This window comes from Macrotis lagotis, chromosome X (genome assembly GCF_037893015.1).
Source record: "Macrotis lagotis isolate mMagLag1 chromosome X, bilby.v1.9.chrom.fasta, whole genome shotgun sequence".
NCBI lineage: Eukaryota > Metazoa > Chordata > Mammalia > Peramelemorphia > Peramelidae > Macrotis > Macrotis lagotis.
Genome location: NC_133666.1, coordinates 483009679 through 483021750, shown reverse-complemented (window position 1 = coordinate 483021750; position 12072 = coordinate 483009679). Strand labels below are relative to the sequence as shown.

The 12072-nt window shown below is 39.6% G+C and overlaps 1 pseudogene; it reads left to right on the top strand.

Annotated features, from left to right (window-relative positions):
• Positions 1-3353: 3353 nt before the first annotated feature.
• On the top strand, positions 3354-8520 carry LOC141499290 (uncharacterized; annotated as a pseudogene).
• Positions 8521-12072: the final 3552 nt, after the last annotated feature.

The window sequence follows — 12072 nt, the reverse complement described above, 5'->3', positions numbered from 1 at the left end:
GGGGAAAGGTAGTAAAATTTTGGTGAGGAGGAATAAGAGAAAAGGTAAGAGATAAATATAAATGGAGAAAGATAACATGGAGGGAAATACAAAATTAATAATCTTAACTGTAAATGTGAATGGGATGCATTGTTCCATAAAAAGGAAATGGACAGCAGAATGGATTAAAAAACAGAATCCTACAATAAGTTGTTTACAAGAAACACATTTGAAGCATAAAGATACACACAGAGTAAAGATAAAAGGTTGGAGCAAAATATATTATGCCTCAGAGAAAGTAAAAAAAATCTGGGGTAGTGATCCTAATATCAGACAAAGTAAAAGCAAAAATCAATCTCATTTTTAATAAGGATAAGGAAAGAAACTAACCTCCTTAAAAGGCACCATTGGAAATGAAGCTATATCATTACTAAAGATGTATGCACCTAGTATAGCATCCAGATTCCTAGAGGAAAAACTAAGTGAATTAAGAAGAGAAATAGTAAGCAAAACTTTAATAATGGGAGACCTCAATCTCACTCTCTCAATACTAGATAAATCTAACAACCTAATAAACAAGAAGGAAGTTAAGAAGGTGAATAAAATCTTAGAAAATAGATGATAGACATCTGGAGAAAACTTAATAGGGATAGAAAAGAATATATCTTTTTCTCCGCAGTACATGGAAACTTCACCAAAACTGACCGTGTACTAGGGACACAAAAACCTTATAATCAAATGCAGAAAGGCAGAAATAATAAATACACACTTCTCAGACTATGATGCAATTAAAATGATATGTAATAAAGGGTCAGGGAAAGATAAACCAAGAACCAATTAGAAATTAAATAACTTCATCTTAAACAATGGGTGGATCAAACAATAGAAATAATCACTAATTATATCTAAGAAAATGATATCATACCAAAATTTATGGGATGCAGCCAAGGCAGTTTTGAATGGAAACTTTATATCTCTAAATGCCTTTTTGAATAAAGTAGAGAAACTGGAGATCAATGAATTGGGTATTCAACTAAAAAAAACTAAAAAAGAACAAATTAAACATCCTCAGTTAAATACCAAATTAGAAATTCTGAAAATCAAGGGAGAGATTAATAAAATAGAAAGCAAGAAAACCACAGATCTCATAAATAAAATTAATAATTGGCTTTATGAAAGATTCAGTGAAATAGACAAACCTCTGGTTAATCTGATTTTTAAAAAAAAAGGAAGATACCAAATTACCCATATCAAAAATGAAAGTGGGGGGAATTAACCACCAATGAGGAGGAAATTAAAGAAATAATTCAAAGCTACTTTGCCAAACTGTATGCCAATAAATTGGATAACTTGAGTGAAATGGATGAACATTTACAAAAATACAAACTGCCCAGATTAAACAGAAGAGGAAACAAAGTATTTAAATAGCCCCATTTCAGAAAAAGAAATTGAAGAAGCCATCAATTAATTCCCTAAGGAAAAAGTCTCCAGATCCAGATGGATTTACAAGTGAATTATACCAAACATTTAAGGAATATTTGATTCCTATTCTACATAAAATATTTTTTTTAAAATAGGAGAGGAAGGAGTTCTGTCAAACTCCTTTTATGACACCAACATGGTGCTGATACCCAAACCAGCAAGAACCAAAACAAAGAAAATTATCTGCCAAACTCCCTAAATGTATGTTGACGCAAAAATCTTAAATAAAATTTCAGCAATGAGACTACAGCAAGTTATTACCAGGATAATAAACCATGATCAGGTAGGATTTTTACCAGGCAGGCAGGGATGGTTCATCATTAGGAAAACACTCAACTAAGCATATCAGTAGTAAAACCAACAGAAATCAAAAGATGCTTAAAAAGCCTTTGATTAAAAAACAATATCCATTCCTATTAAAAACACTAGAAAGTTTAGGAATAAATGAAGTTTTCCTTAAAATAATAAATAGTATCTATCTAAAAACATCAACAAATGTTATATTAAATGGGAATAAATTCAGAACTTTTCCAATAAATTCAGGGGTGAAATAAGGATGCCCATTTTCACTATTACTATTCAATATAGTATTAGAAATGCTAGCAGTAGCAATAAGAGAAGAAAAAAGAAATTGAAGGAATCTGAATTGGCAATGAGGAAACAAAACTTCCACTTTTTGCAGATGATATGATAGTACACCTAGAGAACCTGAGAAAATCATCTAAAAAATTCCTTGAAAAAATTAACAAATTAAGCAAAGTAGAAGAATATAAAATAAACCTACATAAATCATCAGCATTTCTATATATGAACAACAAAGCCCAAATACAAGAGATAGAAAGAGAAATTCCATTTAAAATAACTGTAGACAACATTAACTACTTGGGAATCTACCTCCCAAAACAAACCCAGAAACTGCATGGACACAATTATAAAAGCTCTCCTCACTCAAATAAAGTAAGATCTAAATAATTGGAAATGTCAAATGCTTATGATTAGGATGAGCTAATATAATAAAAATGACAATTCTACCCAAATTAAATTACAATCAAACTGCCAAATAACTACTTTACCAAGCTAGGAAAAAAATAATAATAAAATTCATCTGGAACTATATAAGAACAAGACTAGCAAAGGAACTGGTGGAAAAAATGTGAAGGAAGGTAGCCTAGCTCTACCACATCTAAAAACTATACTATAAAGCAGCAGTCATCAAAACTGCCTAGGTAAGAAATAGAGTAATGGACAGTGGATTAGAATAGGTTCAAAAGAAACTGCAGTAAATGACTACAGCAATCTACTATTTGACAAACCCAAAGACATCAGCTTCTGGGATAAGATCTCACTATTTGACAAAAGTTGTTGGGAAAACTGAAAAATAGTATGGCAAAAACTAGGCATAGATCTACATCTCCACACCCTACACCAAAATAAGATCCAAATGGGTACAAAATTTAGAAAAAAAGAGTAATGCCATAGATAAATTAATAGGCAAAAAAAACTTTATCTGATTTATGGAAAAGGGATAGATTTATGACCAACAAGAATTAGAGCACATAATAAACTGCAAAATGAATGATTTTGACTATATTATATTAAAAATATTTTGCGCTAATAAAATAATTGCTGCCAAAATTAGAAAAAACTGGGAAACAATCTCCACATTTCTAAAATATATAGAGAATTGCATCAAATTTATAAGATCACAAGTCATTACCCAATTGATAAATGGTCAAAGGTTATGAACAGATGGTTTACAAAAGAAATTAAAGCTCCATATAATCATAAGAAAAAATGCTCTAAATCACTATTGATTAGAGAAATGCAAATAAAAGAAACAATGAGGTATCATCTCATACCTATTAAATTAGCCAAGATGAGAAAAAGGGAAGATGATCGATGCTGGAGAGGTAGTGGGAGGATTGGGACATTGATGCATTGCTGGTGGAGTCCAACCTTTCTGGAACAATACAGCAATATAGAACTGTGCCCAAAGAGCAATAAAACTATTCATACCCTTTGATCCAGCAATTTCAATTCTAGGACTATATCCAGAAGAAATTATAAAAAATGGGGAAAGTCCTACATGACTAAACAAGTTATAGTACATGAATACTATGGAATATTATTGTTCTAAAGCAAACCATAAGGGGAAACTAGGTGGCACAGCAGATAGAACACTGACCCTGGAGTCAAGAGGACCTAAGTTCAAATCCACCCTCAGACACTTAATAATTATCTAGTTTTGTGACCTTGGGCAAGTCACTGAACCCATTGCCTTAAATAAATAAAAAAATTTTAAAAACCATAAATGGTTGGACTCTAGAGAAACATGGAATGACTTATGAGATCTGATGCTGAGGGAAAAGAGCAGAGCCAAAAGAACAATGTACACAGGGTAGCTAGAGCACAGGCCCTGGACTCAGGAAGACCTGAGTTCAAATGCACCCTCAGACACTTAATAATTACCTAGTTATGTGTCCTTGAGGAAGTCACTTAAGCCCATTACCTTGCAAAAACTAAAGAAAAAAAAGAAAGAAAAGAGAGAACAATGTACATATCAATATCATTATCAGATGAACAACCTTGATGAAAGCAACTCCACTCGACCTGTCAAGAGAATGAGGACAACTGTTATGGACAGTTGGTTATGGACTATATTGTCCCCAACCAGAGGAAGAAAAACAAAACAAAACAAAAAAACCACACAGAAAAAAAAAACAACTCTTCCAAATCTTATGAACACCTTATAAAAAATTATCTCTTATATATCTCTCTTCCTTAATCCTAATTCCTTATGCCAAAATTTACTAATTTGCCAATATGTTTAACAAAATATGTATGTAAAATGCTAACCTGACTGTTCCCTGCTGAGGGTAGTGGGCTGGAAGGGAAGGTGGAGGGAAATTTTATAACTTGAAAATATACATGTACAAATGGATGAAAATAAATGAATGAATTTTTAAAATTCCTTCTTTATTTTCTCCCTCCCTCCCTCCTTTCCTCCTCCTTCCCTCCTCCTCCTCCCTCCCTCCTCCCTTCCTCCCCTATGCCTTCCCTTCCTTCCTTCTTCCTTCTTGTGTGCCTGTCACCTTTTATATATCTTTCAGTAATTTCCTTTTAAATTTTTTTAACAGAGTCAAAAAGGTGATGCCGGCCCCACTGGCCTACCTGGACTTGTGATTACCTGGCAAGGTACTGGTGAAAAAGGGAACCTGGGCTTACCTGGTTTGCCTGGACAGAAAGGAGAGCAAAGATTCCCAGGGCTCCCTGGTCCACCTGGCATTCCTGGCTCTCATGGTCTCAATCCCTCCTGGACCCCCTGACTTTCCTGGGAAAAGGGGTGAGAAGGGAGCCAAAGGTCCACCTGGAATCATCATACTTGGAAAGCCTAGGCTTGATGGACAGCCTGGGATTCCTGGTCTTCCTGGGTCTCCAGGACCTCATTTCCCTTCTAATGGTGAGATATTAGGAAAAGGGAGCTCGGGGCCCACCAGGATCTCCAGGGAACAGAAGAATGCCTGGAGAGCAAGGAGTGAAAGGAGACAAGGGAGACGCCTGCCTTAATTGTATTGAAACTGACCTCCCAGGACCTCCAGGACAAGCTGGTCTGCCAGGACCTCCAGGTCTTACAGGAGCTTGTGGTTTTGCTGGACAGAAAGGTGCCATAGGAAAGGTTGGTGCCATTGGTCCAGTAGGCTCACCAGACCTTCCAGGAGCTCCAGGTACCTCAGGATTGCCAGGTTCAAAAGGAAGTCGAGGGGATACCCTCACTTTCCCAGAAATGAAGAATGACAAAGGTGATGCTGGCTTCCCTGGGGTTCCATGGATTCCTGGTTTGCCTGGCACTCCAGGACAAGATAGATTACCTGGGATTCCTGACTTCAAGGAAAACCTGGAAAGCCAGGTTTGCCAGGTCTCCCTGTGAACAAAGGGTCCATGGGACTTCCTAGTTTGGGTCCACCAGGCCCTGTGGGTGAAAAAGGCATCCCAGGTATGGCAGGAAATCCAGGGTCTCCAGGAGTCTCAGGTGCCTAAAGTGATCCAGGTCTGACTCTACCCCAATCAGGACCTCCTGGTTTATCTGGCCTACCTGGCAGAGATGGTGATGTGGGTCTTCCAGATGACCCAGGACTTCCAGGTATGTCAAATTTGCCAGGAATCCCTGGTAGTAAAGGGGAACCAGGTAGCCCTGGCACTGGTCTTCCTGGACCCCCAGTCTCAAAGGTTACGAAGGAATGCTGGAGCCCACAGGAGCTCCTGGGATACCTGGAAGACATGATCTACAAGGCCAACCTGGACATCCTGGCTTCCCAGGTCCAAAGGAAGAGCCGGGGCTGGCCTGCCTGGGCTATCTGGACTCAAGGGATTTCCAGGTCCCAAAGAAACACCTGGTTTGAAAGACAATGCTAGTTTCCCAGGGTCCCCAGGCACCCCAGGGCTCCCTAGCTTGGATGGACTGGATAGGCTAAAAGGTGAGCTTGGAACAATTGGACAACCTGGACTTATAGTTCCTTCTAGACCACCAGGAATTGGCCATCAAGAATGCCCAGGACCACCAGGGATTCCTAGTCCTCTAGTTCAGCCAGGAATCCCTGGAGACCCAGGAGGAAAGGGAGACCCAGGTCCCCTGAGTTTGATGTCTCAGGTCCTCCTGGCGAGAGAAGCCATTGAAGCATCACTGGAACACCTGGCATCATGGGACCTCAAGGTTCCCCAGAGCCTCCAGGATGAGATGGTGCCCCTGGGCTTTCTGGTGTCAAAGGTGAAATGGGGAAGCTGGGGCCTCCAGGGTCACTGGGACCTTTTGGAATTCCTGGCAGGAATGGGGTTCCTGGCTTGAAAAGTGAGAATGCTTTGCTGGATCAGGCTGAATTTCCTGGTGCCATAGTACAAAAAGGTGGAAAAGGTGAGCCTGACATTTCAGGCTTTTCTGGACAAGTGGATCCAAACTGTCTGAAAGTAAAGGGTGAGAAGGGAGAACCAGGCTTACCAGGCATTCCTGGAGTGTTGGGCACCAAAGGTTCCCAAGGTATTGCTGGAGATCCAGGACAACCTGGGCTGGTTAGAAAACTTGGTTCCCCTGGATCACCAGGCCTGAAGGGAAACCAAGGTCTTCCAGGATGACCAGGACCAGTAGGCCCTCCTGGATTAAAAGGTCGCATAGGAGATATGGGATTTTTATGTCTCCAAGGTGTGGAAGGTTCTACAGGGATGCCTGGAATTGCTGGCCAACCTGGTTCCCCAGGATTTCCTGGACAAAATGGAGAGAAGAGAACCGTGGTGTGGCAGAAATCAGTTGCCCAGGTCCCCCAGGTCCTAAGGGTGATCCTTGCCTGCCTGGGTATCCAGGTCCTCCTGCAGTCAAGGGGTCCTGGGAAATGCTAGTTTGCCTGGTACTCCAGGGAGCCCTGGGATAAAGGGACAGCCAGGTTTGCCTGGATGGCCAGGTACTACAGGCCTTCCTGGACCCAAAGACCTGGCAGCTCTGGTGTCACAGGACAAAGTGGTCCTAGTAGAAGTCGGGGCTGCTCTGGTTCCCCCATGATCTCCAGAAAGGGAAACCTGGTCAAGATGGGACTCCTGGGCCAGCTGGACAGAAGAGTGAACCAGGTCAACCAGGATTTGGATTCCCAGGACCTCCCAGAATCCCAGGATTCCCTGGTCAGAAGGGTGATGAAGGTTCACTGAGCATGCCAGGAAATCCTGGTTCTCAAGACCCAAAGGGTAAGCAGGGGGGTTTTCTGGCTTCCCTGGTATGCAAGGGCCCTCAGGTACTCCTGGTTCTCCAGGTCAAAATCTAAAAGGTTCCTAAGGAAATACTAGGCCCCGATGTCTTCCTGGGAGACCAGTGCCTAGAGGTCCCTGGGGTGTCCCTGAAAAATGGATGAGTGAAAGGAAAGAGGGGAGACCCAGATGCACCTGAGCAACCTGGTTTGCCTGGTTTCAAAGGAAATCAAGGACCACCTGGTCCTCAGGGCAATCTTGGGTGGCCCCAGGCTCATTAGAATGAAAGGGAAACCTGACTTCTGAGGAATCCCAGGGTGCCAAGGGATGAAAGGTCCTACTGGTATTTCTGGTTCAGCTGGCCCTCCAGGGGATCCAGGATCTAGAGGTCCTTCAGGTCCCCCTGGCTTTTCTAGTCCCTCTGAGCAAGACATCATAATGAAAGGTAAAATTGGACCTCCAGGAATGCTGGGTCAGCCAAGATTGAAAGGTCTTCCTGGGATCCCAGACCTCAAGGCTTGCAAGGTCTAACTGGCCCACCAGGAGACCCTGGACATAATGTGCACACCTTGGAGTTAGTAACCCAGGAGGCCACAAAGGAGATCCAGGCCCATCAGGCCAACCAGGTATCCGTTGGAGTAGATGGTTACCCAGGACCAGATGGCTTTCCAGGTCATAGCCAGACCACAGATCTACCACAATTCCCCCAAGGAACTGTCCAGATCTTCAGAGAGTTTCCTCTTCTGTATGTACAAGGAAATGAAAAAAGACCATGGCCAAGACTTGGGGACATCTGGCAGCTGCCTCCACCACTTTAGCATCATGCCTTTCATGTTCTGTAACATCAACAATGTATGCAACTTTGTCTCGAGAAATGACTATTACTACTAGATGTCCACTCCCAAGTCTGCCAGTGACCATGGAACCACTGAAGGGACAAAGCATCCTGACATTTATTAGTTGGTGTTCAGTATGTGAAACCCCAGCGACTGTGACTGTGATTCAGAGTCAGACCACCTAGATCCCCCATTGGCCACAGGGCTGGGACTCTCTCTGGATTGGTTATTCCCTTATTATGCACATGAGTGCTGATGCAAAGGGCTCTGGCCAGGCCCAGCCTCTCCTGGTTCCTGTCTGGAAGAATTCCATTCAGCTCCCTTCGTTGAATGTCATGGATGGGGAACTTGCAACTATTATGCCAGTTTCTACAACTTCTGGTTGGCAATCATGGAAGCATCAAACACGTTCAGTAAACCACAACCAGAAACCCTCAAAACAGGAGACTTCAGGACATGAATTAGTCAATGTCAAGTTTGTATGAAGAGGATATAAAAACTCAGAGAATGTTGGGGAGGAGGATGAAGACCTGTTTGAATGGAAAATTCCCAGGGTGCACTGTTTCTGCCGCAATGGTGCTACTGTACTCAGCCAAAAAGAGGGCTACAGACTGTTACCCATCCAGATCCAGATGTACCTCTGCAAAATGCATCTCCTTTGCATATTTGACAAAAGGAATGGACCTCTATGACCCAGGGAAAACACAATTGAAAACTGTTTTTGGTCCACAATGTAAAACAGTCTATTGTTTTTAATCAGCTAAGACAAAAACCTCACTGAATCTGTTTAAAATAACAAGATTGTAGTTTTTTTTGGGGGGGAAAGAAAACATTTTTCATGGTTCTACTAACCGTCCTCTATCCCAAGTTATTAATATTAAAATGGTAAACTTATTTCTCTGCAGAAATAAGGAATAAGTGTGTTGTGTTCAAACTGTCAAGTCATTTAGCTAAGAAGAAATGGAAGATGTCTAATCTGACACAGCAGTCAGAGACTCTAACCAGGTTTGGGGAACCAAGTGACTCTCAATTGTTGGTTTCTCTGTAGTTTTCCCATTTCCCTACCCTCTTCTGATGTTTAGAAATAGATGATTTGGGTAATTACTTTCATCAGGAATTTAAATGTTCATAAGTGAATAATATGTCTAAAGATGCCTGCTGACTTTCTCTGGCAAATGGAGTGATTTCTTCTCCTGGGTCCAAAGCCCTATTTAGATAACCCTTATGGAAAATATTTGTTCATTCTAGGTGGAAGTTCCCCCTCCATTATTCTTTTTCCTCTTCTTTCTCCCATAACCCTCCCCCATCCCTCCCCACCCTACCCCCCTACTCAGATTCTTTCCATTCTGGTCTCTGAGGGGCAGGAGCTGAAAGGCCAGTGGTTTCATAAATGCTATTACTTTACTATTATGATTTGAAACAGAATTCCAAATAGTAGTAACAAAAAAAAAGAGTGAATAGAGACCCTCAAGGGAAATTTTCTTTGGATTTTTCTAGGCACTTTGATAAGATTGAACCAATACCTGAAAAAAAAGCATGTTTTAAAAAGAATATGAGATAATAGATTCCACCTTTTTCTCAAAAAATCTACTTATAAACTAAATCTGGTGGAGACCTAGAATCTTGTAGGTATTGCAATCCCACTAGCAAAAATTCAATTTTTCTTTTAAATAATGATCTTCAAAGTGAACTCAGTTCAGTAATGAACAATCAAGCAAATTTATTATAAGGAGATATTTTCCTGAGAAATCCAATTTGTAAAAAAATGAATCCTATCTAAATAAAAATTGAATTAAGGAAATCCTAAAAACTCATAATAACAAATGAAGTAAATGAATTAATAATTGATAAATAGTCTCTAGAGACTTTCTAACTCACAGTCAAGGGATTTGCAAAGAAGAAAGTGAAAGAAAAACAGACTTCTAGTGGTCTTTTCTCTTATAATGTTCTATCTTCCTCTGCATTTGAAAAAATTGAAGAAGCTTTCAATCCCTATTGTTTCATCCTAATGAAAAATAAAGAAGCAGAACAGAAAGAGAACTTTCCCTGTTTCCCTGTTAAATCAGAGTAAAAAGAGGACAGAGAAATAGATGAACCCAAAAGAAAAGAAAACAAAAGTAGAATAGAGTTAAGGGACTGCTCCTCTCCTGGTTGACCAAAAGTAAGAGAGCAAAGCTAAGAGAAAGGTATTCATTTTGGGTCTGCATCTTCAATACTTCTGGTTAAGGGTAGCTAGATGGCACATATAGTTAGAGTACTGGACCAAAAGTGAGGAAGAGTTTTCTTCCTGAGTTTAAATATGACTTTATTAGTTGTGTTATTCTGGGCAAGTCACTTAACCCAATTTGCCTCAGTTTCCTCACCTGTAAAAAAGCCTAGAGAAGGAAATGGCATCTCTCTTCAGGAAAACTCCAAATGAGAACTGTTTATGAACAAACAAGAGATAGAAAACATTATAAATTGAAAAACTGATGATTTTGGCTATATTAAATTTAAAAGATTCTGCACAAATAACACCAATGTAGCCAAGACTAGAAGGAATGCAGAAAACTGGGAAATAATTTTCATAGCTAGTGTTTCTCATTTCTAAAATATATAGAAAAACTGAATTAAATTGATAGTCATATGAAAAAATGCCCCAAATCATTTTTGATTAGAAAAATGTAAATTAAAATAACTCTCAGGTGCAACCTCATAGCTATCAGATTGGCTAAGATGACTAAAAAAAAGAAAATAATAAGTGTTAGAGAGGATATAAGAAACTTGAGAAACTAACTGATTCAAGCATTCAAGAGGGCAATAATATTGCATTCAGCAATACACTACCGGATCTATATCCCAAAAAGACCATTTAAAATGGCATACATCTTACATGTTCAAAAATATTTATAGTAGTTCTTTTTGTAGTGACAAAGATTTGTAAATTGAGGGACTATCCATCGATTGTTGAATGCCTGAACAAACTATGCTATATGAATGCTATGGAATACTATTGTTCTGTAAGAAATTATGAGCAACTGAACTTTAGAGAAGCATGAAAAGATTTGCATGAACTGATGCTGAGTGAAGTGAATTGAACCAAGAGAGCACATTAACAATATTGTATGCATTTACACTAGCATTGTGACATGATCAAGTATGATGGATGCAACTCCTCTCAGCAGTTCAGTGATCCTGAGAGTCCTGTTATGGAAAATGCCATCCACATGCAGAGTAAAATCTATAGAGACTTTAAAACAAAGCAAAGTATACACTGAGTTCACTTTTTTAAAAGGTTTTTTCCCTTGTGATTTCCACCCCCCCCCCCAGTTCTAATTCCTCTTTCCCAACATGACTAATATGTAACTATGTTAAACATGATTGTACATGTACAACATTTTTCAAATTTTTTCCCCTCAAGGGGACAAGGGAGAGAAGGGAGTGTGGTAGAAAAGTGTGGAACTCATAAACTTGTAAATAATTGAATGTTGAAAACCACCTTTTCATGTAATTGGAAAAATCAAATAACATAATAAAGAATAAAGGAAAATTCAAAAAAAAAGAATGAATTAATGAATTTTAGAAAACTACAAGTGGGGTCAAGAGGAGCAGACACAAGTGAAAAGACTAACAGCAACAAATTCTGGACAAGCTCAGTCACATGTTATTTCTTCTTTCTAGGATGAACACAGATATCCCAAAAGTGTAGAGCAATATCTTACTTCTTACATTCTGAACTCTGTCTACAAAGTTGTTTGAATTGAAGAATCTACAGTAATAATAAACAATGAAATGCAATCTTTATCTCAGTCTAGTCCTGATGAATCATTAAAAATTACAGTTTTGGGGTGGCTAGGTGGCGCAGTGGATAAAGCACTGGCCTTGGAGTCAGGAGTACCTGGGTTCAAATCCGGTCTCAGACACTTAATAATTACCTAACTGTGTGGTCTTGGGCAAGCCACTTAACCCCATTTGCCTTGCAAAAAAAATTACAGTTTTGAATTATGAAAGTCTATCCCATTAATTAACAGAAAAGTATCCTCCTCATTCTGGGTGTCCTTGGGAGTTG